At 37.0% G+C, this 23,948-nt stretch overlaps 1 long non-coding RNA gene across 1 annotated transcript in view; it reads left to right on the forward strand.

Moving 5' to 3' along the window:
* Positions 1–23,948, forward strand: part of LOC123599159 — a 440,038-nt gene that overhangs the window by 58,649 nt on the left and 357,441 nt on the right. The window lies entirely within an intron of this gene.

Consider the following 23,948-nt stretch of genomic DNA (forward strand, 5'->3'; position numbering starts at 1 on the left):
CATACAAATTCTACAACATGACATTTACTAATGAAATCTGTTGATTGATCACCCTGTAATGGGAAGCTGTTGTTCTTTAGTTTATTACCCCAAAGCTCTTCAGCATCATGTGACATATCATCAATATAACAACTTCTCATACCATGTAATATGGGACCTTTTCAATTTCTCATACTGAAACTTGTCAGCATTTTCATCATTATATATTTATATGCTGGTATTAATAGATTCTCACCAAGTGCATGGTGTTTTTTCATTTTTCTGGGCAATGAGTTCTGTTACTAAATAATTGCTTCCTGAGTCTTTTCACTAAATGTGACTTTTTTAAACAAAGTTTTACTCTAAAATAAATATTTTGGTTTTGTCTAAAATAACTAACCCCTTTACTTGTCAAATGGCTATGATTTGTACTTGTGTCTTTTTAATTTTCCTGCAGCCATTGATGTGATTTGCACAGTGGAATACAATTTAGATAACCAACCCATGAAAAATTCATTGATAAGTAGTTTTTACTGTAGAAATGAATTTATTTTGTATCTCTTCTCATACTAATACAGGGAAATGACTTAGAAGCATTCGTATACCTAGGTCTAGAATCTTACTTATCCACTTCACACTCTGTCTTCAAAAATTGCCATGATGGAATATCAGACATTTTAGAAAACATAAATACTGATGAAGTGTAAGACAATGAGACTACAATATATAGTTCACCATTAACCTTTGTAATCCGTGTTTGCAGCATTTATAGCAACAACAAAGCATCATGAAATAAACTGAGTTATGACACCTAAAATACCTTCTTTAGAATAAAAGTTACTTTGCAATTTTCTGTTACACCAGTAGAGTTCAGTCAGTCCTCTGAGGCAGTCGTTAACACAGAAGAGGAAAGTGCGGGAGACAATTTTGGAGGAAGAGGCTGATGTCATCAGAGATCTACCAGCCTCCCTTTGGTGTACCACAGTGTTCACCATTTGTCAGTGACCTCCCCTAACTCGTGAAACAGCTGAGAATGTACTCTACCAAGTGACACAGGACGACTGCATACTGTCAGATGGAGCTGCATGACTGCTGATGACATTTCTACTGGGGCCACTCAGTAAATAGCCACCACTGCAAGTGCTAACAATGTGTGATGTGTGAAGTTTAAAAAAATATCTTCCCCACTTTTCCCCAATCTAATGAGACCCCTGGTGACATCTTGTAGCATCCTAAAATTCAGTGGAAGCTCAGATGAAAAATCTTCTTTAGTTACCCTGATTTATTTTATTTCCTAGAGTGCACAATGTTCTTTCCATTTCATGCTCATCACATTATCATTTCCTTTGTATGAAATGCCTCTGCCCCATTGACTCCTAGACACTCAAGACTCCAAATTAGTTCAGATTCCTCCATTAAAACCTTTCACTGTTCCCTATCCTGCCATTCATAGCACTTACCACAGTTGTACTTGAATAATTAATAATGTCAGAGGTGATTTACCATCATTCTCTTCTACTTAGATATAAACAGCATGATGGGAGGGCCCTTGTCTTTTGAGTTAACTGCTAAATCTTCACTCCCTAGTATGGTCAAGGTCTCCAGAAATAATGCTTACCTTAGCTTTTGTGGCTTAGAATTTACTGAGCAAATATATGAAGAAAATTAATGAACAAGCTGAAGCCACGGGACTCTAATAAGTGGTGGGCATGAAAACTAGGGCAGCACAATAGATTGTACAGCTAGTCCAAGATTTTCCGTGAACACTCAACATGCATTACACAGTAGGAAAGCTAAGAAGACAAGGAAGATGACCCAAAGGAATCTCATCAGCACCACATCAAATTTTTGTTTTAAAAACTGAGTCGTTTAGGGCATAAATTACAATAAAATTTTGGAAGTATAGTTGGAGCTTCAACTTCATGTGACATAAAGTATTCTTGATTATCTGGCATGAAATTCCTAATGCTTCTTATGTGGATCAGCCCTTGTTGAGTGAATTTTTTTCTCAAAATTGTAGGAATACAATAACTTACTGAGCAAGGAGGCAATTGTCTTTGTAACAACACTGGTTCTAAAAGGAGGGCCTTGGCCCCATTTTGGCCATGAGCTGTACCTTCTGCCTCCAAAAGTCATATACTCCTTTCCTGGGGAATATGAATTGAGGTAATAAGTAGAAGCAAATCAATGGGCTCTGAGTTCCAGTACTGTGTGTATATTTTATTTTTAATGATTGCAGTGGGAGTTTTTAAAATTGCTTCCATGCAAAGGCCTTCTCTGGCACAAGGTAAAACTCCAAGCTAAGCAGTTATTAATCTCTTCCCAGAGATACTGCTCAATAGTAATATAAAACACTGCTCTTGTACTTTCTACACCCTGCACCAAGTTAAAAAAAAGGATTTTGGAGTTAGAGGGTGAATTTGAGACTTCTAGATTCGTGATGAATAAGAAGTATTTCCTTCCACTAGACCATAAAAAGGAACATGAGTTGGGGGCTTAGATCAGGCTTTTGAATCCAGGTTAGTCCAAATTCTGTTTCCGGATTTTCTTTCGACCTTGGTAAAAGCATACTATTTGTCCTTTCTATTTTATACCATTAGAGAACTAGTACCAGTGGAAGAAAACACGTACAAAGACATTCCTAACAAGGCATGTAAACTTTAAGGCATGCCTCGGTGGCTCAGTCAGTTAGGTGTCCCACTTCAGCTCAGGTCATCATCTCACAGTTTGTGAGTTCAAGCCCCACATCAGACTCTGTGCTGACAGCCTGGAGCCTACTTCAGATTATGTGTCTCCCTCTCTCCTTCCCCTCCCCTGCTCATGCTCGATCTGTCTCTCTCTCTCTCTCTCTCAAAAATAAATAAACATTTAAAAAATTTAAAAGAAACACTTTTGTTCTAATACATATAATATTTTCCATTTGTTGTGATTTTTCAAGTAGAAGAAAAGTAGTCTAAGAAACATTTTTCTGTACATCTGTTCTTTGAATTTATCATTCAAACTCAGCAAAAATTTCAGCATCATAAAACAATAAACTAAGGAAACATTATGCCTCCAGTGAAAACTTGAACAATTCTATGTTGCAGGAAAACATAAACTCACCTTTTACTCCTCCAAAATTTAAAGCCTCAAAAGACCTTTATAAAAATGTAACACTCATATTTCAACAAGCTATTAACCAAAAGTTGGTTTTAGTAGAGAATGTGTGGTGGCAATAGTGTACTGAAAGAATGGTTCAGTCAGTGCAAACTTGCTTTATTTCTAAATGCCTGGGTCAGGCACTACATGAAAAAATCAGCTAATCAGTGTGTGATTTTGACAGAGACAATTACCCCACACTCTGGTGTTTAACTTGGGTATATCGTTGGTTGCTTTGCATAGGCAGAGAATTTCGTTCGCCTCCAAATGATTGCTTTTATTTCTTCAAGTGTTACTCATGGAAATCAGGATTCCACAGTTTAGCTATGAATTCTCAGAAAATAAACAATAAGGAACTTTCCACTTTAGAACAGATAATTTATAGTCTGAAACCAGAATCAGCCAGGACAGAAATAGCCCTTAATATTAACATATTACAGATTTCATTATTTCCTATCAAGTGCATTTCCCTAAGATCATCAGATTAATGAAATATATTTCAAGAATAGGCATTACCACACTAGTGAAAGAGTAAATTAATCGAATGTGTGGACACATTCAGCAGAGATTATATTCTGAAAGTAGAAGGCATTTTCCTTCAAACTTTCTCTAACTCACTTCTCCCAGGAAACATATGAAAAGAAACTGTGTTTCAACATTTTATGAAAGGAAATAACTTTAGGTTACATCTGATTTTTCCATTTCTTTATTGCTTTTTAAAATTTCAAGTTGCAAGACAGGTAAAAATTTCAAGATTCTAGAAATGTCTATTTTTTTCTACTGCCTGGAGAGAGGGAGCAAGTATTGGAAAGATTATGAATACTTGTGTAAATATCTTGATGAACAGAAGGGTCTTGCCGGGCAACCAGAAAACAACTTGATGGGTTTTTTTTTCCTCCCACCACTCAAGCCTTTTATGTGAGGTTAACACTTAACTTGCCCTTTGAATTCTTGGGCAAACCCATGACTTTCCTGGTCACTTGCAGATAATGAAAACTCCCCAGCCACTTCAAGGCACAGGTCACAGTCTCATTTCCATAATTAATATGTCCAGTCTGGTATAATAATTAACACTCCAAATTTATTTTTAAGTTAATTGTTCCCTCCTTGTATCTACCCAGGCTTGCATCCTATAGTGGCAAATGAGGGAAAAGGCTTAGCGAGATTCTCTCAATCCCAATATAGAAATTCTATCCCTTTGTTCATCTTTCTGACAGTTTTTGATCCTCCTATGGTTGGAATCTGGATGGGGGCAGAGGAGGTAAATTTAAGAGAGGAAGAAAGTTTTACTTGCAGAAATCGTTCAAGATTTGGTAACAACCCTCTGGCCTTGGCAATTTTTTCTGGCGTGTTACTTTCGTGAGCTCCCTGGAGACGCCTTCCCTTTGGGGATCTCTCATCGCAGTGACTTTGACAGAGGTAACATATATTTCTCAAACTGCATCTTTGTAATGTCTTCTAGAGTCCTTCTGCCTCCAGCAGGGTACCACCAGCTTCTTTCTGCTCAACTTCTTTTATCCCTCAAGGCAGAGTCTTAAAAAGACTCATGTTATCTCTGTTACAGGAGGTCCACTGTTGGTCCAGAGGAAAGACTCATCCCTTCTGTCCTGAGAAGCACGGAGACCATCCCTCCTGGCTCTGTTCTCAGGTGCTTGGCCAGCCACAGCTTGTGAATCTTGATTCCTTAGGTGTGAGGTGACAACCTACACACTGTGACTCCTCAGGCTCTGGGAGCACATATCAGACCCTCTGAGTGGTGCCTGAGAAACCCCATTTCCTAGGAATGTGGTAGGGAACAGGCAACTCTGACTTCTCCCCCTTGGGAGGGAATCTCTGCAAATACCAGCTCCTTGCAAAAGTTACACTTTCCTCCAACCTTCTTCTAAACCCCCTTTTATGTGCTAAATAGGGGTAAGAGATCAATAATCACAAAACTTGTTTTTGGTCATCTCCTCTGAAATCTTGCATGTTTATCTTGTACCTCAATTAGGATGTTATGTTTATTATTTTGGGGCTTCGGCTCATTTCAACATCCTGTTAAGTCTGGCTCTCATTAGAGATGATAGTTTAGGTTTTTGTATAAATAATCAACAATTTCCAGGGTTTATGTTTATCTTTTTCCTTTATTGTTCATGGAAGCCAAGAAAGAGTAGCTCAGCTCACCCCAAAAGGACCATTTTGAAGATGTGGCAGTTATCTTTGGTGTTACCAGACTTTGTTTTTTGGGACTTTGTTCTACTCTTTCAGATATTTCTATTCTTAGTTCTCTTCCAAAACTTTTTACTTATTTAGTAAATATTAGTCACTTTAAAAATAAACCCATTGTAGTTAACTTAAAAACAAACACTTGGGTTCTAGACTCCATTCTTTTCAGATTTCACTGGGACTTTAGTCATCATTTAGTTATTCTTTCTGCTTTATTTCAATAACACTATCATTCAGGGAGTCTCTCTACTGAGCCTGCAGACTGCTTTCCTCCCTCTCTTCCTTTCCTCTCTCTTTTCCTTCTTCTTCCTCCCACCCTTGCTCCCTCCCTTCCTTTATAACTATATGTATTGAGTATCTGCTATGTGCTGGGCATGATACTCAGGGCTTAGGTCTCTCCCATTCTATAAAAACAACACACACACACACACACACACACACACACACCTTTCCTTGATCTCAAGCTCTCCTTTAGCTATTACCTTCCCTCCCTCCTTTCCTTTTTATTTGCACACATTGTATGCCATGTATTTCATAGCCCTGAGGTCTCTTCTTGTATTTTTTTTTGGGTTATCTTTCCTTTAAGGCAGACTCCTATTTTGGCTTCAGAATAGTTGTTCCTTTTCAATAAGAGGCCCTTAGTTGTTCCTTTTCAATAAGAGGCCCTTCCATGTTCTGGGGTTGCTCTCATATAGGTGGTATGACCACAATCTCTGTCAGCTTCTTGAAGGCTTTAATTCACCTGATGTGTATAATGACTAGAGGATCCACTTTTATTTTTTTTTAAAGTTTATTTATTTTCGGGACAGAGAGAGACAGAGCATGAACGGGGGAGGGGCAGAGAGAGAGGGAGACACAGAATCGGAAACAGGCTCCAGGCTCTGAGCCATCAGCCCAGAGCCTGACGAGGGGCTTGAACTCACGGACCGCGAGATCGTGACCTGGCTGAAGTCGGACGCTTAACCGACTGCGCCACCCAGGCGCCCCTAGAGGATCCACTTTTAAATCCTGAAGTTCAGCATCATTTTCTGCATTTTTAGGCACGTGGAGCAAAGATGCAAAGTTGCAGCACTGTTTTGGGGCCACTGACACTATTTCAAGCTCTACTTTTTAGCTCAGGGATACCAGCCAGCCACATCATTATGTGGAATTAATGCGACATATTTAAGAACAAAACAAAACATTCCCTGAGCCCATAACCCTCTCCAATTTTTGGCATGTTTCTCCGCTCTTTCATAACCAAACTTCTCATAAGTCTTGTTCGTGCTCTACTTTCTCGCCTCTCATTCACCCTTTAAATGCTTTATGATTTGGCCTGTGTACTCACCCCTCTATTTAAACTGCTTTCTTGCTGAAGTCTTTATGGGCAAATCTACCAAGTCCTTTTAATTCTATTTTATATCTTGGCAGCATTTGGCACTTCCGATATTGGTTGCTTCCTAAGCAAAGAAAAACAATCCTTTCTTTTGTCTTTCACCCCCTCCTCATTTATTGTTGTGTTCTTTCCCCATCTCTTTTGGAGGCCTAGGCCTCTGACTCTGATCATCCCTCAAAATCTAGGTTTTCTTAGAGGTTTTTCCACTGTTGTATCACTTGTCTTCTCATCCTAAACTCTCTAATGCACGATTTCATCCCCAAAATTTAGCCATCGTCTAAAGGTCTCCCAAATCTATCATCTTAGATGGCTCCTCTGAACTCCAGTCTCTCCTACTCAGCTGCCTATTGGATATGTCTACTTGGATTTCTCAAGGAAACTTTAAATTTGTATCCAACACTGAAACTCTTCCGTCTCTTATGCTTTTATTCTTTTTTATCCTTTGTCAGTGAAAGATACCATCCTCTTCACCTCATTGTTCATGCCAGAAATCTCCTTTTTCTTACACCCATTTGCAATCAAAGCCCAAGCCTTATTAGTTATGCCTTATCTACTGTTGCTCAGATCTATGCAATTTGTTATTCCTGTTCTTATCCCAGCCGTGCCCATTCTGGATCTTTTCTTGGCTTACTGCAGCAGCTTCTCAGTTCAACTCCACGACTCCCATAATGCCTCTCCTTCTGGACATACTCATGTTGTAGCCAGAGTGGCCTTCCAGAACCTGCTAGCTTTTGCAGCCCCTTCTGTGGAAATGCCCCCTCCAACTACATGATGATCAGCTTCTGTGGCCCTATGTTTCTTACTTATTACAAAAAATTTCAAACAGAATGGATATCTGGGCCAATCTGATACTTTGAGGGGGGGATGGGATTTGGGGTTAACACTAAGAACTTCTAATTTATCTTTATTAAATGTTTTAACTGGAAGAATTTACACATGTGATAGTTATGAGGCAGTATCTTCTGCCATGTGTACAAGGAAGCAATGAATCTAGCTCATGGAGAGAGAAAGAAGAAGTGTATATACAGAAAGGGGCAGAGGTAAGACCTCATTGCCCCAGAAAGAGAGAGAAGCATGCTTGGCTTTGGAATTCCTAGCCTCAGCCCTGCATAAGGCTCAGCCAGTCTTTCAGGTTCATGATTTATCCCTGAGTCTATAATTTCATATAATGCATCTGAGATTCCCCAGCTGGTATGCTGAAGATGTGTGCTTCAATATTGACCCATCAAGCCCTCGGGGCAGCTCAAGTCCCCAGGCTGATTGCTTCCTGCCACAAGCAGTCTCGTCTCTTTTCTCTAGGGTGTTGTATAAATATTATTATTTTCTGTCTATGCCAGGATATGAAAAAGGTTGAAAAGCACTATAATATATAGTTAATAAATTTTTCCTTTTTGCTTAAGTCAGCTCAAGTGGGATTGTGTTTTACCACTGAGAGCTTTGACTAAGACATCTTTCCAAAATGTAGATTTGAGCTTATTTTTTCTTCTATGTAAAATTTTCCCTAATATCTTGGGGGTTTAATTCACACTCCTGGTGTAACATATAAAGAAAGAAGATACTGTTTTCTATGGAAAGTATGTTAGACTTCCTAAAAGAAAGGAGATACTGTTTTCTGTGGAAAGTATGCTAGACTTCGTAAAATTGTGGGTCTTTGTACCCACCAAGTCATGTATTACAACATTCCCCCCACTCCTCTCTCCCTTTGCTTGGTTTATACCTACTGCTTTTGACACTGTTGTTATTTTCAATTGAGGTGGCATGTGGTTTGGAAAGTCTTCTTCTAACGCACAAATTAGATGTTTTGTGCCTTTGCAGAGGTCTATGCAATAAGCTTCTATTTGGCTATATCATACTGAATGGTAACTTCCCATTTACTTTCCTAATCCCTGCTTGACAGCAGAGTCAGTGTCTACTTTATTGATTATGGTGCTCCCAATATCTACCACATGGGAGGTGAACAAGCAATGTTTATTGTGGGAGCAACTCTACTGACAAACCTTGGATTTGTCCTCAATTTTTCTTCCATTCCCTTTCAAAATGATTCTAAATGTACTCCATCCTCTTCAAGCCCTCGTCTTACCTCTACCCCTTATATAATCCCCTTTCTTATTCAGTGGAGGACTTGAGGCTGCCATATGCATCCTTCTTCCTCTCCTTATCCTTTCATGCACACTTTCCTCTACTCTCTGAGAATAAGACCCCACTTGCTATTCACAGCCACATCCATTTCCACTTCCCTCAACCTAATTCATTTTCACCTCTTTAAGGACAGCCATTGTCTTTCTATATCTATCCTTAAAATCTTTATTGACTTCTTCCCTTAAGCCTGTAAATATATCCAGTTCTTCCATCTTAAAAAAATTGAGATTTTTTTCCTCTGGGAGTACTAAATTTCTTGGAATTTTTTACTTGTTCTCAGTGCTTTTATATTATTTTGCTATGCAATTCCTTCCACATGGAATTAGCCACTCTATCTACTGAAATAAAATCTTAACCATCAAGGTGCATCATCGCCACCATTGCATCCATGAAGACCTTCTTGAAATCTTAACTGGATGTAAGAATTTTACTGTACCTTTCCTGAGTCATTAATTAAAATCCATTTTCTATTATAGTTTTTTGTGTGTATTTGCCTCAACACCTAAACCATAGCTCTAACTCAACACATCCAAAACTATAACTTAAATGCATTGAAAGTGAAGACTGTATCTTACTCATTATTGTGTTTTCACAGTATCTAGCATGAAATTGAAAGGTAAGGACAACAATATTAAGAAATATTTAATATTATTTACTTTTTTCTAGTCATTTTTATGAATTTATTCAATTTGCATAATAATCATTGAAGTTGCTATTATCCCATTACAAAAATAAAGCAGGTTGAAAAAGCATATATTTGTCATAATGAAGATGGAAGCTTAAATCTTGACTCAGCTACCCACTGGCAGTTGGATCTGGAAAGTTATTTAACCTCCCTGAGTCTCATCTGTGGTGAAGCCTTGTGTCATGAGGTTGTTATAAATATTTAAGGAACTAATAGTGCCTGCCATGTACAATTTACTTAATAAACATTAATTCCCTCTTTCTCTCCTTTTGTACACACAGATACTCAATAAATAGCTGTTGAAGTAAGTTGAATATCTCTGTACGTGGGTATTACCACAGATAGGGCTAAAGAATATGTTGTTCCCATGTGGCTTCTAAATTGCTGATTTAGTCCTGAAATATGGTTTTTCCATGTCCTACCTCTAGAATTTTATTGAACCTTCATAGGAGATTCAGTGATATGGAAAGAATGGAGTAGATGAGGTAGCACTATGTCTCATCATTTCTTTAAACAATCAAGAAGTGCACCGATGATAGAAGCCAAAAATAGAAAACAAAAACATCAAGTTCATATTTCTAGTATGATGATGTTTCAGTTACTATGGCTATATAATGAATCATGCAAAATATATTTGAGTGAAACAACATTTATTATGTCTATGGACTATGAGGGTTAAGAGTTGGGGCAGGGCACAAAGGGGACAACTTATCACTCTTTCACAATGCCTGGGGCCTCAGTTGGAAAACTCCAAGGGTGGGGGTTGAAATCAAGTGGAGTTGTGACTAGCTTTTGGCTAGAGTATTCCGTTTCTTTCCACATTGAACTCTTTATATGTTCTCTCCATGTTGGATAGTATGGTCTTGCATACTGCATGGTGGCTGAGTTTTCACAGTGACTGGAGACAAAGAGGGAGGGTGAAGATAGAGATCTAGAGAGAATAAATAGAGACACCCTACCTCTTGATTGAAGTGTTTATTTCAGATTGTAAGAATATGTAATATGTGATGTATACATTGGTGCAACCATCTTGGGAAAATATACTCTGCCACAGAAGATACCTATATCTGTACCTGGCATTTCCATAGCCCATTACTAAGATTATTAAATGTACACTTCAAATTGTAACTTTCAAGGGATAAAATTATAAAAATCAAGGTGATGCCTTTGACCAATTTTTATCTTAAAGCTGACACTTTAATACATCTAATAGTTGATCCAAGTACAATTAAAAAAGGCAAGACTTATTTAATAAAAAAAAAAAAAGGCAAGACTTCATTTTAGAAAGTGGGCAAAATGAGGGGTGCCTGAATGGCTCAGCCAGTTAGGTGTCCAACTTTGGCTCAGGTCATGATCTCACAGTTCATGAGTTTAAGCCTCACACGTTGGGCTCTGTTCTGACAGCTTAGAGTCTGGAGCCTGCTTCGTATTCTGTGTCTCTCCCTCTTTGTCTTCCCCTCCCCCGCTTGTACTCTGTCTCTCTCAAAAATAGATAAACATTAAAACATATTTTTAAAAAAAGTGGGCAAAATGATAGAAAGGGGAAATGATTCTGATGCCTTTTTAGTCATCAAGAATCAGGTACTTCAGCAATTATTATCTGCTTTCCCAAGGATGTCTCCATTCCCATTTCTTTCCCAAGAATATATTTTCTTTTCCTGAATATTTTCAAGTATTAAATGAAATAAAAGAGTTGAAATATTTTTGGCACTAAATTTGACATCATTCTTCTAAAGCCAAATATTACTTTTTAGCTTTAAATTAAAATGTCAAAACTCTACTTCTTAATCTTTTTGGAACATCTGTCAGAGGAGCAGAGTAAAGAAAAATACTCTTAGGGTCACAAAGTCAGATTATAATCAGATAAACAATCAGCCAAATTCAGGGGTGCCCGTGTGGCTCAGTCAGTTAGGCATCTTGACTTCAGCTCAGGTCATGATCTCATGGTTTGTGGGTTTGAGCCCCACATCGGGCTCTGTGCTGACAGCTCAGAGCCTGGAGCCTGCTTCAGATTCTTTGTCTCCCTCTTTCCCTGCTACTCCCCTGCTCACAATCTGTTTCTCTCTCTCAAAAATAAAATGAACATTAAAAAAGAAAAAAAGATCAGCCAAATTCATACTCCAGAAATGAACTTTCCTTTACTGTTTTCATCACAACCTTCCTATCACTTCTTTTCCTTATTTGATGTTTGATACTATTTAAAAGTATCTTTAGTTAGAGTTACTGCATTAAATATTAAAACCTTTTGATTAAGGTAGCTTACATTTACAAAAGAATTTAATTCATATTTATAGTACTGTTTCTTCAAAGCAGATTTTGATTGGAAGAGTGTTTTGGGGGGGTCACAAATACTGGAATGAGAGGAAACATTCAGACTGAGGAAGAAGAGACACCTGAAGTCAAGCTTCCACTTGTTTTTTCCCTTGCCCAGTCCCATTATGTACACGGTCCTAGTTTAGACAATTAGGAAGTTGGACAGAAACATAAGTACTAAGTAATGTGCATGAATGAAATAAACATTACAGGGTTACATAATTTCAATCAGGAGAATTGAGCTATGGGATAAGAGAAGATCGGCAGCAGGTCCGCTATCCTGACATACAGAGTTCAAATGTTTAAGCAGAACTTATAGCATGGAAAATCAAGGCACATATAAACCAGATCCTTTGATGACAGCCATTAACAGTAACGGGGCCTGGTCTGCATGGAAAGGACCAAGAATTTTAAGCATTGTTCAAGTGTAATGTCAGGTAGAGATGAGGACATAGGTAACAAGAGTCACCTTTGAGTATCAAAGGATGATGACAGCATCACTACATTTCTGAAATTCTCAAGTCTTTATAATCCAAGAAAATGAGGACCTCCTGGGTGATTTATGGGATATTTTGTCATGAAATTTATTGCAGGACGTTTAGGACATTTATCTTCTTGCTTAGCTAAAGATCTTAGGCTTTCTCTATATTCTCAAAACTAAACACACACATGTTTTGCTACTTTGATAAACAAATAAATGCTGAGCTAACATTTTAGACAAAAGAGGAGATGACTGGAGAAATACAGTGGTATATAGGTGGGAAAGGATGCACAAACTAAAAAGAAAGAGAACAAGGAAATAAGTGAAAATTCTCTTTTCAGCTATAAAGCACTAAACAGATACAAATATAAAGGTAGTGGTAGTATATATAATATTGTTATTTAGATGGCAGGTTGGGTACAAGAGAGCAGTGCTGTGTGGAAGAAGGTTCTGAATTATTCACAATAAATCTTTTTTGAAGTAAGTTTTTAACTGACTTCTAAAACATCCCTGCATAAGGAATACATACATTTTTAAAAGAATGACCAGGGGTTAAAGGATTTATTTTCCATTTAGCTCCCTGTGTCAGTTTTCTGAGTCATTATTTTCCCACAGTTATTTTAATGTAGAACTTAATGGGTTCCACTCCTAATCAGCTTTTCATGGAGCAATCTAAAGCCAGGATTACAGGGCACACATATCACAGAAAAGGGTCTCTTTGTCCCACAGCAATACATAGGTAGATATTAGAAAACTATGAATTAAAAAGCATAATAATTATTAAATGTAGCAATTATGTAGCCGAACTAATTACTGTTCAGGTATTTCGTACTTTTGTCAAATGATTGAGGTTTCAAATGATTACCTGTCTTGAGTGTAGTTGTTTAGTAACTAAACTAGATTAAAAAATAATTTTTATGGGTGCCTTGGTGGCTCAGCTGGTTAAGAGTCAGACTCTTGATTTCGGTTCAGGTCATGATCTCAGGGTTCATGAGATCTAGTCCCACCTCGGGCTTTGCACTGACAGCACAGAGCGTGCTTGGAATTCTCTCTTGCCTTCTCTCCCTGGCCCTCCCCCACTTGTGCACTCTCTCTCTCTTCCTCTCTCAAAATAAACAGATAAAGACTTAAGTTTTTTTTTTTTTTTTAAACAAATCTATGAAGTATCAGCTTGGCTCTTACAATGTGTATTGTAACACCATCACTGCATTTCTAACGACAGGAAAAGACACTGAAGTAAAAGAAACCCAGAGCAAGCGGGACGGAGCTCTGACTCCCATTTCTGGGTCTTAGTAGCTATAAAAGTTTGGGAAGACTGCATAACTTCTTTGAGCCTCATTTTTCTCATCTAAAAGTAAGAAAACTTGTTCTTTTTTTATATCTTGAGGTTTTAGAAATAGTCGGATTGAATCAAGTAGGCAAATAAGAATGTATTTTGTAAACAGAAGCCTAGGCTCTAACCCTATGGATACATTAGGGACATATGTAAGCTTCATCTGATCCTGTTTGACTTAAGTAACAATCTCTCATTGTTCAAATAACTTCCAAAATTTTTCCTCTCTCTGTAAGTTGCACTAAATTGATGAAGAAACATGAATCACTTTTATTCAACAAATTTATATTAAGTGAAGTTCATGTCCCAGGGGAATAGAGCTCACATGACTACATACAACAAAAATATGAAGATTGCTATTAATAGGTAAGATATATTTGACATATACAATATGAGAAATACATGAGCTCATGTTTACTTCTGCACCTGATTGTCTTTATGTCTATTTTCTAGCTCTTAATAGGGTTCCCTGATTTCATTTAGGTCTTGGGGACAAGGACTATGTGTCATATGCTAGCCTGGTATAATTTATTTAATCATATAAAATGCACGTTCTCATTTTCAAATGAGTAAAGTGCTGAGAAAATAGCATTGGCCATGTTACATATAGTAAAAGTGTGGATGCTAAGAGCCAATGTAATTTAAGCAAATGGATGTTTATAGAGTAGCAAAACTAATGGTTTCTGACAGTTGCTCTGGCCTTTATCTTAACCTCTATTTTCCCAGTTAAAAATTGAAAGTAGGATATCTAAGCTGCCCTGGAGGGATGCTAAAAATGTATTATGAGTATCATCCCTAGAAGTGGAAAACCTCAAGTTTAATCTTGATAATAAATTTTGGATCTCTTTTTTGTTGTCCATTTACAATAGCCAACATGTGAAAACCTTTGTATCTTCTTCACCTAGAGATATATCAAAGGGTCAGTATTCTAAAATAGAATAGACCCCTTTAGACTTTGAACATATAAAATATGAAAGTGGAATATATCATTATTTAAGGTTTGGAAATGTAATTTATCAGTACATTACATTTGTATTGAAAAACAACAAAAACAACAATAAATGCCCTAAGAAGGAGGACTCTTGGCTTGATCCAGTGAAGTTGGGCAATGTAATGTCTCTAGTCCCTAGTTGATTCTGATAAAACAAGACTGTATGAGGACATGGGGAATAAATCAGCTGATTTTTTACTAGCCCTAAGATCTATGATTGTTAAGATTATAATAATGATGATATTCACCAATGACTTAGAGGCTATTGGGGTAAAATTCCATATCATAAGAATGCTTAATATTCTTCCATCAGAAACCACTAAGATATCCTGAAGTTATATTTTCTGTGTCAGGTTAATGCGTTTAACAAGAACCTATTAACTGTGTGCAACACACTGAGTGTTCTCTGAGACCCTGAGGGGAAGGAGCAGGGAAATGAAGATGAGTAAGTCACAATGGCTGCTCCAGGGGGTATTTCCAATTTATAGGGCAAATAGGCACACAAACAAATAATTACAATAGAGTATACTGAGTATGATAGTGGCCATTTGCATAGAGAACTATGAGCGGAGCAGGAAATGAAAGGCTCTGGGATAAGGTTAATAGAGCAGTTATGACAATCCTTAAGGCAGTTGATGCAGCATTGTAGTATGATGGGTGTGCCACTGAATGAGGAGCCAGAACACCCAGGTTCTGTTCTTACCAACTTCACTTCCTGTCAACTCTGCCTACACACCTGGTAACCTGGAGCAAATCTCTTACTGTTTTTATCTAGAAAATGAAGGGGTTTATGCTAGCTAGGCAGTTTCAAATTCTACTCAAGTGCTAAAACTCTGTGACTCTGGCAGAAACATCAGTTGTTTATCCGATAGTTACCTTCTCTCTTTCCTAACAAAAAAGAATCTTAATTTTATTTGGGGTTACAATATATTCGGGTAAAAACCTGATATCCCAGCTGCCTTTATTTTTTTAAATAGGGGTGACCAGGTGACACATTCCAGTCAATAGAAACAATATAGAATGTTTTAATTTCCTGATATAGACACTACTCTTCCTCCTTCTCACTTCCTTCTTCTTCCTGCCTAGAATATAGCACAGCACAACAAATGCAAATGCAACATTAGATGGAACGGTCCTTAATGGGTCCCTTAACAGCTTCATTGGCCCTCAAATACCTACTTACAGACTTGTTATCTAAGTAATATTTGTAACCTGGCTTCTATTACAGGCAGCTAGTATCAATCCTAAGTGATACAGATACCCAAGCTTTAATGTCATAAGATGATATATTTAGAAAGTGGATAAATTATATTCAACATGACATAGTTCATATATTAATATCTGAGTATGTATGTATATGTGTGTTTGGACGTGTGTGTGTGTGTGTGTGTGCGTGCGTGCGCATATGTCATATCTGGACACTTTATAAATTGTAAGTCAATGATTCCCAAATTTATATTCCCCACTCAAGACTTCTGTACACCTCTAACCAATTGTCATTTTCATATATCTTCTTGAATGTCTTAGAGCTTCCTCTAACACAAAATAATCTAAAGCAAACACTGAAAGTACACACTTCCAAATCCAAGAGTTCATTTGATATTTGCCATCTTTGTTTTGGCATTTCCACCCAATCAGATACTTAGGCCAGAGAAGTTGAAGTTAGTTGTGACATTATCTACTCCTACACAAGATGTAGTGAAAAGTTTCTTACATCTTCTCTCATTGTACTTGGTATTTAATTTCTTTAGGCTTTGTTTTTCTCATTTGTAAAGTGGACATAATAAGGTCTGTGGTAAAGGAATGTTTTGAAGATGAAATTAGTTAATACATGTACAGTATTAGATGAATACCTGACACATGCTGAAGTGTTCAACACATATTTCTTATTAGTAATATGGGAATTACAGTTGTTCTGCATTTACACACTTTGATATTGGTGAATATTGATAGATGTATATTTTTTATTTGTTTCAATATACAGTATGAGTATTGTGAGAGTCCAGTCTCTCTGTATATACTTTGATATATACCTTGGAAGTAAACTGAAAAATTAATGGATGAACCTTCATTCATGCAATAAATATTTAATGAGCACTTTCTGTAGGCCAGGTACTCTTCTTTGCGTTGAATATACAATGGTGAACATGTAAATTCCATAATAGAACTTTGAAATTCCATGTCTGCTTCCTCACCAGCAAAGTAAAATGGTTGAATTAGAAGTAGATATTGTCTAATTTCTTATGGCTAGAAGCATATCTAAATGTATAATTATACAAAGGGGTGTGCTATCAGTGGAATGACCAAAAACCTGGAACATGGGAACCCATGAATGCTAAGCTGTGTATGGCCACAGTTTAATGTACACTAGAGAATCAATAACAGAATTTAACTGGCACCAGAAGAGTTATACTTTAAGAAGTTTAGTTGGGAAGAATTGAGAAGGTGGATTGGATTCAGGAGTTTCACAGGAAGAGATATCATTTACCTGAAAATAGGAAATGGTGATTAGCAGTGTACCTGGAAGAGGTAAGACCTCTACCCCTTCTGGAACTATACAATAAGGTAGTTTATGGAATAGCATGTGAAATAGAAAACTCCTCCAGATCTGGGCTTGTTTGAGGAAAAAAAAAAAAAGGTTGTGTGTTATGTGTGTATAAAGAGAAAGATATGTGTTATTAAATAATTTCCATACCCGGAGCCCAAGTGGGAGGTATGTGGAACCATGAAACCTAAGCATGAGACTATCTTGTTTATACCTTCATCTAGGACCAAGCATGGATGCAGTAAACACTTTATTGAGTAAGGCAGGAATTGTACCTGTATCAGCTATCAGTGTTGGGCAGCCACAGGACAGCAAACAGGAACAAGGCCGGTCCTCTGACAGGACATGCTTTCCGGGATTCTATCCCTGAGGTGGTAGTAACCAAGACGACCCTTCAGATTAAGAAATTATCCCTGGGGATCTAAGAGCAATCAATAATGAGAGGATTTCGAAAAAAATGGAAAAGAGCTTCAAAAAACTTAATTTGAATAAAATAAATGTAACTTAATTTTTTACCTCATGCTGGTAAATGGGACATACTGACTAAATTAGAATAGAACTCTAATAATGATGATGTTATAAAAGACTAGAATCAAGTAACAGAAATACCAAGGAGATGTTGACGGAATTTTTGGAGTGAGAATTCACTCTTTGTGGAGTGAGAACTGCCACATACTCTAAGAACGGATTTATTTTATGTTTCAGGGATATAGGCTGTGTCAACTTTTATCATCATGTCCAATGTGCTTTTTCAAATACTGCGCCATTTATTTAGAATTCTGTCACATCTTGCTCCATATTCTGCCTGACAGAAGCCCATTCATTGTTGAAAATCCAGCTCAGGTGTCACTTCTTTCTGGAATCTTTTATAGACTTTAACAGAGAGAATTAAGTCCTCCTTCTTTTTTGAGATTTTTATAAATGATGTACTTTTATGTTGTTGCCCTTGTCACACCATTTTATTTGTTTCCTCTATTACACTATAAGCTTCTTAGTTATGTTCATGTCAGAATGTTTATTGCCCATCACAGTGCCCACAGAAGGCATTGATAAGTATTTGTTTAATGAATGAATAAAAGTTCAACAAAATTATATTGATTACTAGTTATATACCTGTACTAAAATAGTGATCAGTAGTGATTAAAAGAGTTATAATCTCTGTCTCTAGAACTTGCAGTCTATTGCAGGGGAGAGGAGTATACAAATAAAATGCCAACTATAACCTGGTACGAGAAGCATATATATAGTCTGTATTTATGTTTGTGGAGGCACATAGGATGAATATGCCTCCTGTGTCCAAATATTTGAGTATTCCATATGATATGAGTAATAAGATATGAGCAATCATATTATTCAGAAAGCAATTAATTTTAAAGCTAAAGAGGGAAATGGCTAGGAATGTGGATGCTACTAAATTATGAATATTAAGCTTTGGTTTTTAGTGTTTACCCTAAACACTAGTTTAGTTACCCTAACCCTAATTACATTACTATTGAAGAATAATTTAATCCAACTTTATAAAAATATGTCTTAGGTGATGTGGACTGGACCAATGATTTTTGGAGAATGTAGGGTTAAGAGAATCAAGATGTGATGTCATCATCTGCATTCAAAGTGTAAATTATTGTTTCATTCTGACATAGTTAGATAAACTCTAAAAATGGTTTACTTTTTAAATATCTTATCCTAGGATAAAAATGGCACATTTTAAAAACTAAATACTTAAATAACAGTAAAGATCACTGGCTGTATAATGTGATAGGATGCTTTTTTCACAGCATTTCTTCCCACAAACTCCCAAGTAATTGGAGTTCACTGCACCTTAGTTGTCCTCTTTTGTAAAAAAAAAAAAAGATTCATAAGCTTTGGAGTAGAGAAACTCTTCCTTATGAGCCCATCAATAAGTACATATGCATTTAAAAGTCAGATGCATGTAGTTAGCTGTGTGTGCATGTATGTGTATATAATTTGTATATTTCAGCCCTTTGCTGTGAGCATACATAAAATATGAGTAGACTCTCTCAAAATAAAAATTACATCTGCAAACGTCTCTTAGGCACAGTAGCAAATACTTTATTATTATCTTTCAACCTAGTCTAATAGATATAGTCTGCTTAATATGGTATATTTTATGATTTGCAAATAGAAATAAAGTTGTGAACTTCTTTCAGTCAATCATTTTTATTATGTAGATTATTAGAGATGAAAACAATATAGCTAGATGTTCATCTGTTTACAACATTTCAGAATAAGTTTGTAGGGTGGGGATTGCCAAATTTTATTCATGGTTACTATCTTTAAATATTATTTTTCATTTCTGTCATACACAAAGATTATTTTAAAATTAGATGATGAGTTATGAAAATGAAAAACCTTACATAATCAATATGACAGGTTAGTATCTTAATTCTAAATAATATAGAATAGTACAGTGAAATATGCCAACTGGGAAAAACTCTGAAAAATTCAGGGATTTCAGTTTCTCGAGATTATTTTGTTACTTGTTTTCATTTAGACTGCATCTTGCATAAGTATATTGACATAGATTCTGATTACTTTTTCAACTACCAAAGAAATTTTTTAATTTAGGTAAATGATTTCCTATTAAAAAGGTAAATGCAGAGTAACAGATTGTACTTAACTAGAGCCCATAAATAATTCCCCCTGTAACTCCTCTTTTATTTTATTTTGTACATAATGGAATATTGATAAAATGTAAATAAAGTAATAATAGTACCTGATGGTATTACATTATTTGGAAAATATTAAGTACTTTTTACTGACAGACTACCAAAGTAACTGAATTGTGGCTATAAGGAAATGTGATTAGGGAGTGATGTCACCAAGATGACAACACAGGTTGTTCCTGACTTTGCTTCCCCTTGCAAGAAAAACAACGGACAACTATTCAAGAATAAGGCACCACTGATAGAATCCTAGAATTTGAGGTGAGGTTGAAGTACCCCATGACCACAGTCACGAAGACTGACCACATTAGAAGGGTAAGAGAAGTGGCTGTACATTAACCACATTGCCCACTCCCCCAGCCAGCTCCACACCACACAAAGTGGTCTCCCCTGAACCTCCAGTTCCCCCAGTGAGAGAAGATAGCCCTGGGGGAGCCAACCATACACTCCCGGGATTGCAGGTTGCTTTATGGGAGCTCCTATTCTGATCCTGTACCATGGGATTACAAGGCTCAACCTCTGGGAATTTGTGACAGAAAAAGTGAGGTGGCTTGCAACAACCAGCACATGGATCCTGGCAGACTGAGTTCTACCTGCAGTGCTCAAGTAGTATTCCCAACAAGTGGTTTTGCTCGTCTGCAGAACCAAGTCAGGAGGACACTCTGACCAGGAAACTTGGCAGGGTGTAGATCTGTCTGATTCAGATTCTCAAATGAGGGCTTTTGCTGGCCATAGAGCCCAGTTTACCCTACACCAAGACAAAATGCTGAGTCATAGCATAGCCCTACTTGCTGTGGAGAGCATATTCCAGCCCCATCTGAACGGAATGTCTGGCAGCAACTCCTAACTGCTGTGTGGTCCAGTGACACTGCAGCCAGGAGGTAGGTGAGCAAAGCTGATTACTCCAAGAATAAGGAGCATGGAATGTTCTCATGCTAGGTCAGCGGAATTAAATCCTAACCAAGGCTGAAGGTGGCTCCTGACCATAGAGCCTGTTTGGGAAATTAAGAGTAGCTTGGAGTGGTCACTTCCCCTCCAGCCCAAGCAAGGGAGCTGAGAATCCCACGAACTCTGGAGGGTGTGTCCCAGTCCCATATGACCAGAAGGGCTGCCAACAACTCCTAGAAACTGTGCAGCCCAGTGGCACTCAAGCCAAGAGAAGGGCAGGCACAGCTGATAGTTTGCAGAACAAAGCCAGTGGCCCAGTTCAACAAGGAAACTTGGGGTGCAGGTTGGATTGAGTTAAGAAAACAAAAAGCTTTACTTGTTTTAAAACTACTTTCACTGTGCCTGAGAAGGGAATCTAATTTAGACCCCCACTTATTACTGAATATAACCTTCTACTGGTCTGACCAAAGATCTGACCAGAGCACACAGGAAACTATATAGCCCGTTCAGTAGCCCTATGTATAGTGGCACTAGAACAGAGAGCACAGCCTGTGGCTTCCCCATCTGCAGAGCAAAACCAGTGACATTCTGACCAAGGAATTCACACTCAGGCCTGATTTGGACCTCCAAAGACAACCTATATAGGCCCTAAGTCCTGGCCTGCTCCCCTGCCAGGGCAAGGAAGCTTATTCACAGCCCCTTCTATTACTGAACTATAGTACCAGTCCTGACAGTCTCATAAGCCTGACTAGAGAGTCCAAGAGATGTCAGAGCCCATCCTATGGCTTCCCTTGGGTAGGAAACTAAGCTAACATTCATATATAACTGTGGTGGCACACTCTCTTATCTCCATCTTCCATGCTAAAACAGTTGTCTTGCTCAAAAGTAGACCATAGTATAGCCCCTGCCTATTTACAGACATTATTAACAGAAACACCCAGAAACCCAAACTGAGTTGGCTGGTGGAAGATTTTCCACCAAAGCAAGCCTATAATGTCTGGAAGAGGAGCCCCATTACTCAAATGCATAGATATAAGTATAATAAATCAAAGATCATGAAAAATCAGGTAAATATAATACCACAAAAGAAAGCTTAAAAAAGTTTTCTTAAAACTGACCCTAAAGAAATGGTGATCTGTGAACTGCCAAAGATTCAGAATAATCCTTTTAAGGAAGTTTAATGAACTACAAGAAAACATAGACAACTAAACAAAATTAGGAAACAACACTTGAACAAAACAAGATGTTCACCAAGGAAATTATAAACATCAAACAAAAATCCTAGAATTGAAAAATACAACAACTGAACTGAAGAATTCAATAGGGGGCTTTCAAAGTAGACTTGGCCATGCAGATGAATCAGCAACCTGGAAAATAGAAAGTAGAAAATTTGAAGTTAGAGAAGACAAAAAGAAAAAAGAATGATAAAGAGTAAAGAAAGCCTTCAGGAATTATGGGACACAATGCAAAGAAGCAATATTCACATTATGGGAATTCCAGAAGGTGAAGAGCAAGAGAAAGGGACAGAAAGTATATTCAAAGCAATAATAACTGAATACTTCTCAAACCTGGGAACAGAAATGCACATCCAAATCCATGAGGTCTAAATGACCTCAAATAGGGCTACATTGAGACGTTATAATTAAATTGTCAAAAGTCAAAGGCAAAAAACTTTAAGAGCAGCGAGAGAAGTTACACATAAGGGAACCCCCATAAGACTATTGGCAAATTTCTCAATAGCAACATTTCAGGCCAGAATAGAATGGGATGACATATTGGAAAAAAAATAACTGTCAATCAAGAATTCTGTACCCAGTAAGTTTGTCCTTCAGAAATGAAGGAGAGATAAAAATATAAAGATATACCCAAACAAACAAGAGCTGAGGAAGTTTGCTACCACCAGACCTGCCTTACAAGGCCTTACACAAAAGAACATGATAAAGAAGTCAAAGCATATTGATACCAAAAGATATCAACACACACACACACACACACACACACACACACACACACACCATGGATAAGAAAAAAAAAGAACAAGGAATCTGAAAAACAACGAGGAAACAATTAAGTAAGTAGCAATAGTTAGTCTTTATCTTACAGGAATTATTTTATTTTTTTACAGGAATTATTTTAAATGTAAACAGATCAAATTCTCCAACCAAAAGACTGAATGGATAAAGTCTGAATGGATAAAAAAATAATATCCAACAATATACTGCCTACAAGAGATTCACTTTAGCCTTAAAAACACATATAGACTGAGAGAAGGGATGGAGACATTTCAAGCAAATGGTAACCAAAAGAAAGAAAGAGGAGCTATACTTATATCAGACAAAATAAACTTTAAAAATGGTAAAAAGAGACAAAGAAGGTCATTATACAATGGTAAACAGGTCAGTATGTCAACATACAACAATTGTAAATATTTATGGGCTGGTCAACACCTAAATATATAAAGCAAAAACTTGCAGGGCTAAAAGGAGAAATAAAGAGTAATATACTAATAGTTGGGAACTTTAATACCCCACTCTTAACAATGGATAGGTCATCTAGACCTATAGCCCAAATGGATCTCTAGACCAAATGGATCTAACAGACATATACAGAACATTCTATCCAATAAGAGCAGAATACACATTCTTCTCAAGTTCAAATGGAACAATTTTCCAGGACAGACCATATGTTAGGCCAGAAAACAAGTCTTAGAAAATTCAATAAGACTAAATTCATGCCATGTATCTTCTCTGACCACAATGGCATGAAACTAGACACCAACAACAAAAATAAAACTGGAAAACTATGAACACATGGAAATTAACACTCTCCTGAACAACCAGTGGCTCAAAAAAGAAATTAAAGGGTAAATAAAATTTCTTGAGGCAAACAAAAACAGAAACATTATATACTAGAACTTATGCAATGCAGCAAAACAGTTGTAACAATAAACTCCTTACATTAAGAAGCAAGAAAGATCCCAAAGAAGTAACTTAATTTTATGCCTTAAGGAACTAGAAAAGAAGAACAAACAAACTGAAGAAAGGAAATAATAAATATAGTAGAAATAAATAGAGAATAGTAAAAAGAAGAAAAGAAGAAAAGAAAAGATTAACCAAACTAAGAGTTGGTTCTTTTAAAAGATAAAATTGATGAACCCTTAGCTAGACTAGCCAAGAAACAAAGAGAAAG

This window comes from Leopardus geoffroyi, chromosome C1 (genome assembly GCF_018350155.1).
Source record: "Leopardus geoffroyi isolate Oge1 chromosome C1, O.geoffroyi_Oge1_pat1.0, whole genome shotgun sequence".
Classification (NCBI taxonomy): Eukaryota; Metazoa; Chordata; class Mammalia; order Carnivora; family Felidae; genus Leopardus; species Leopardus geoffroyi.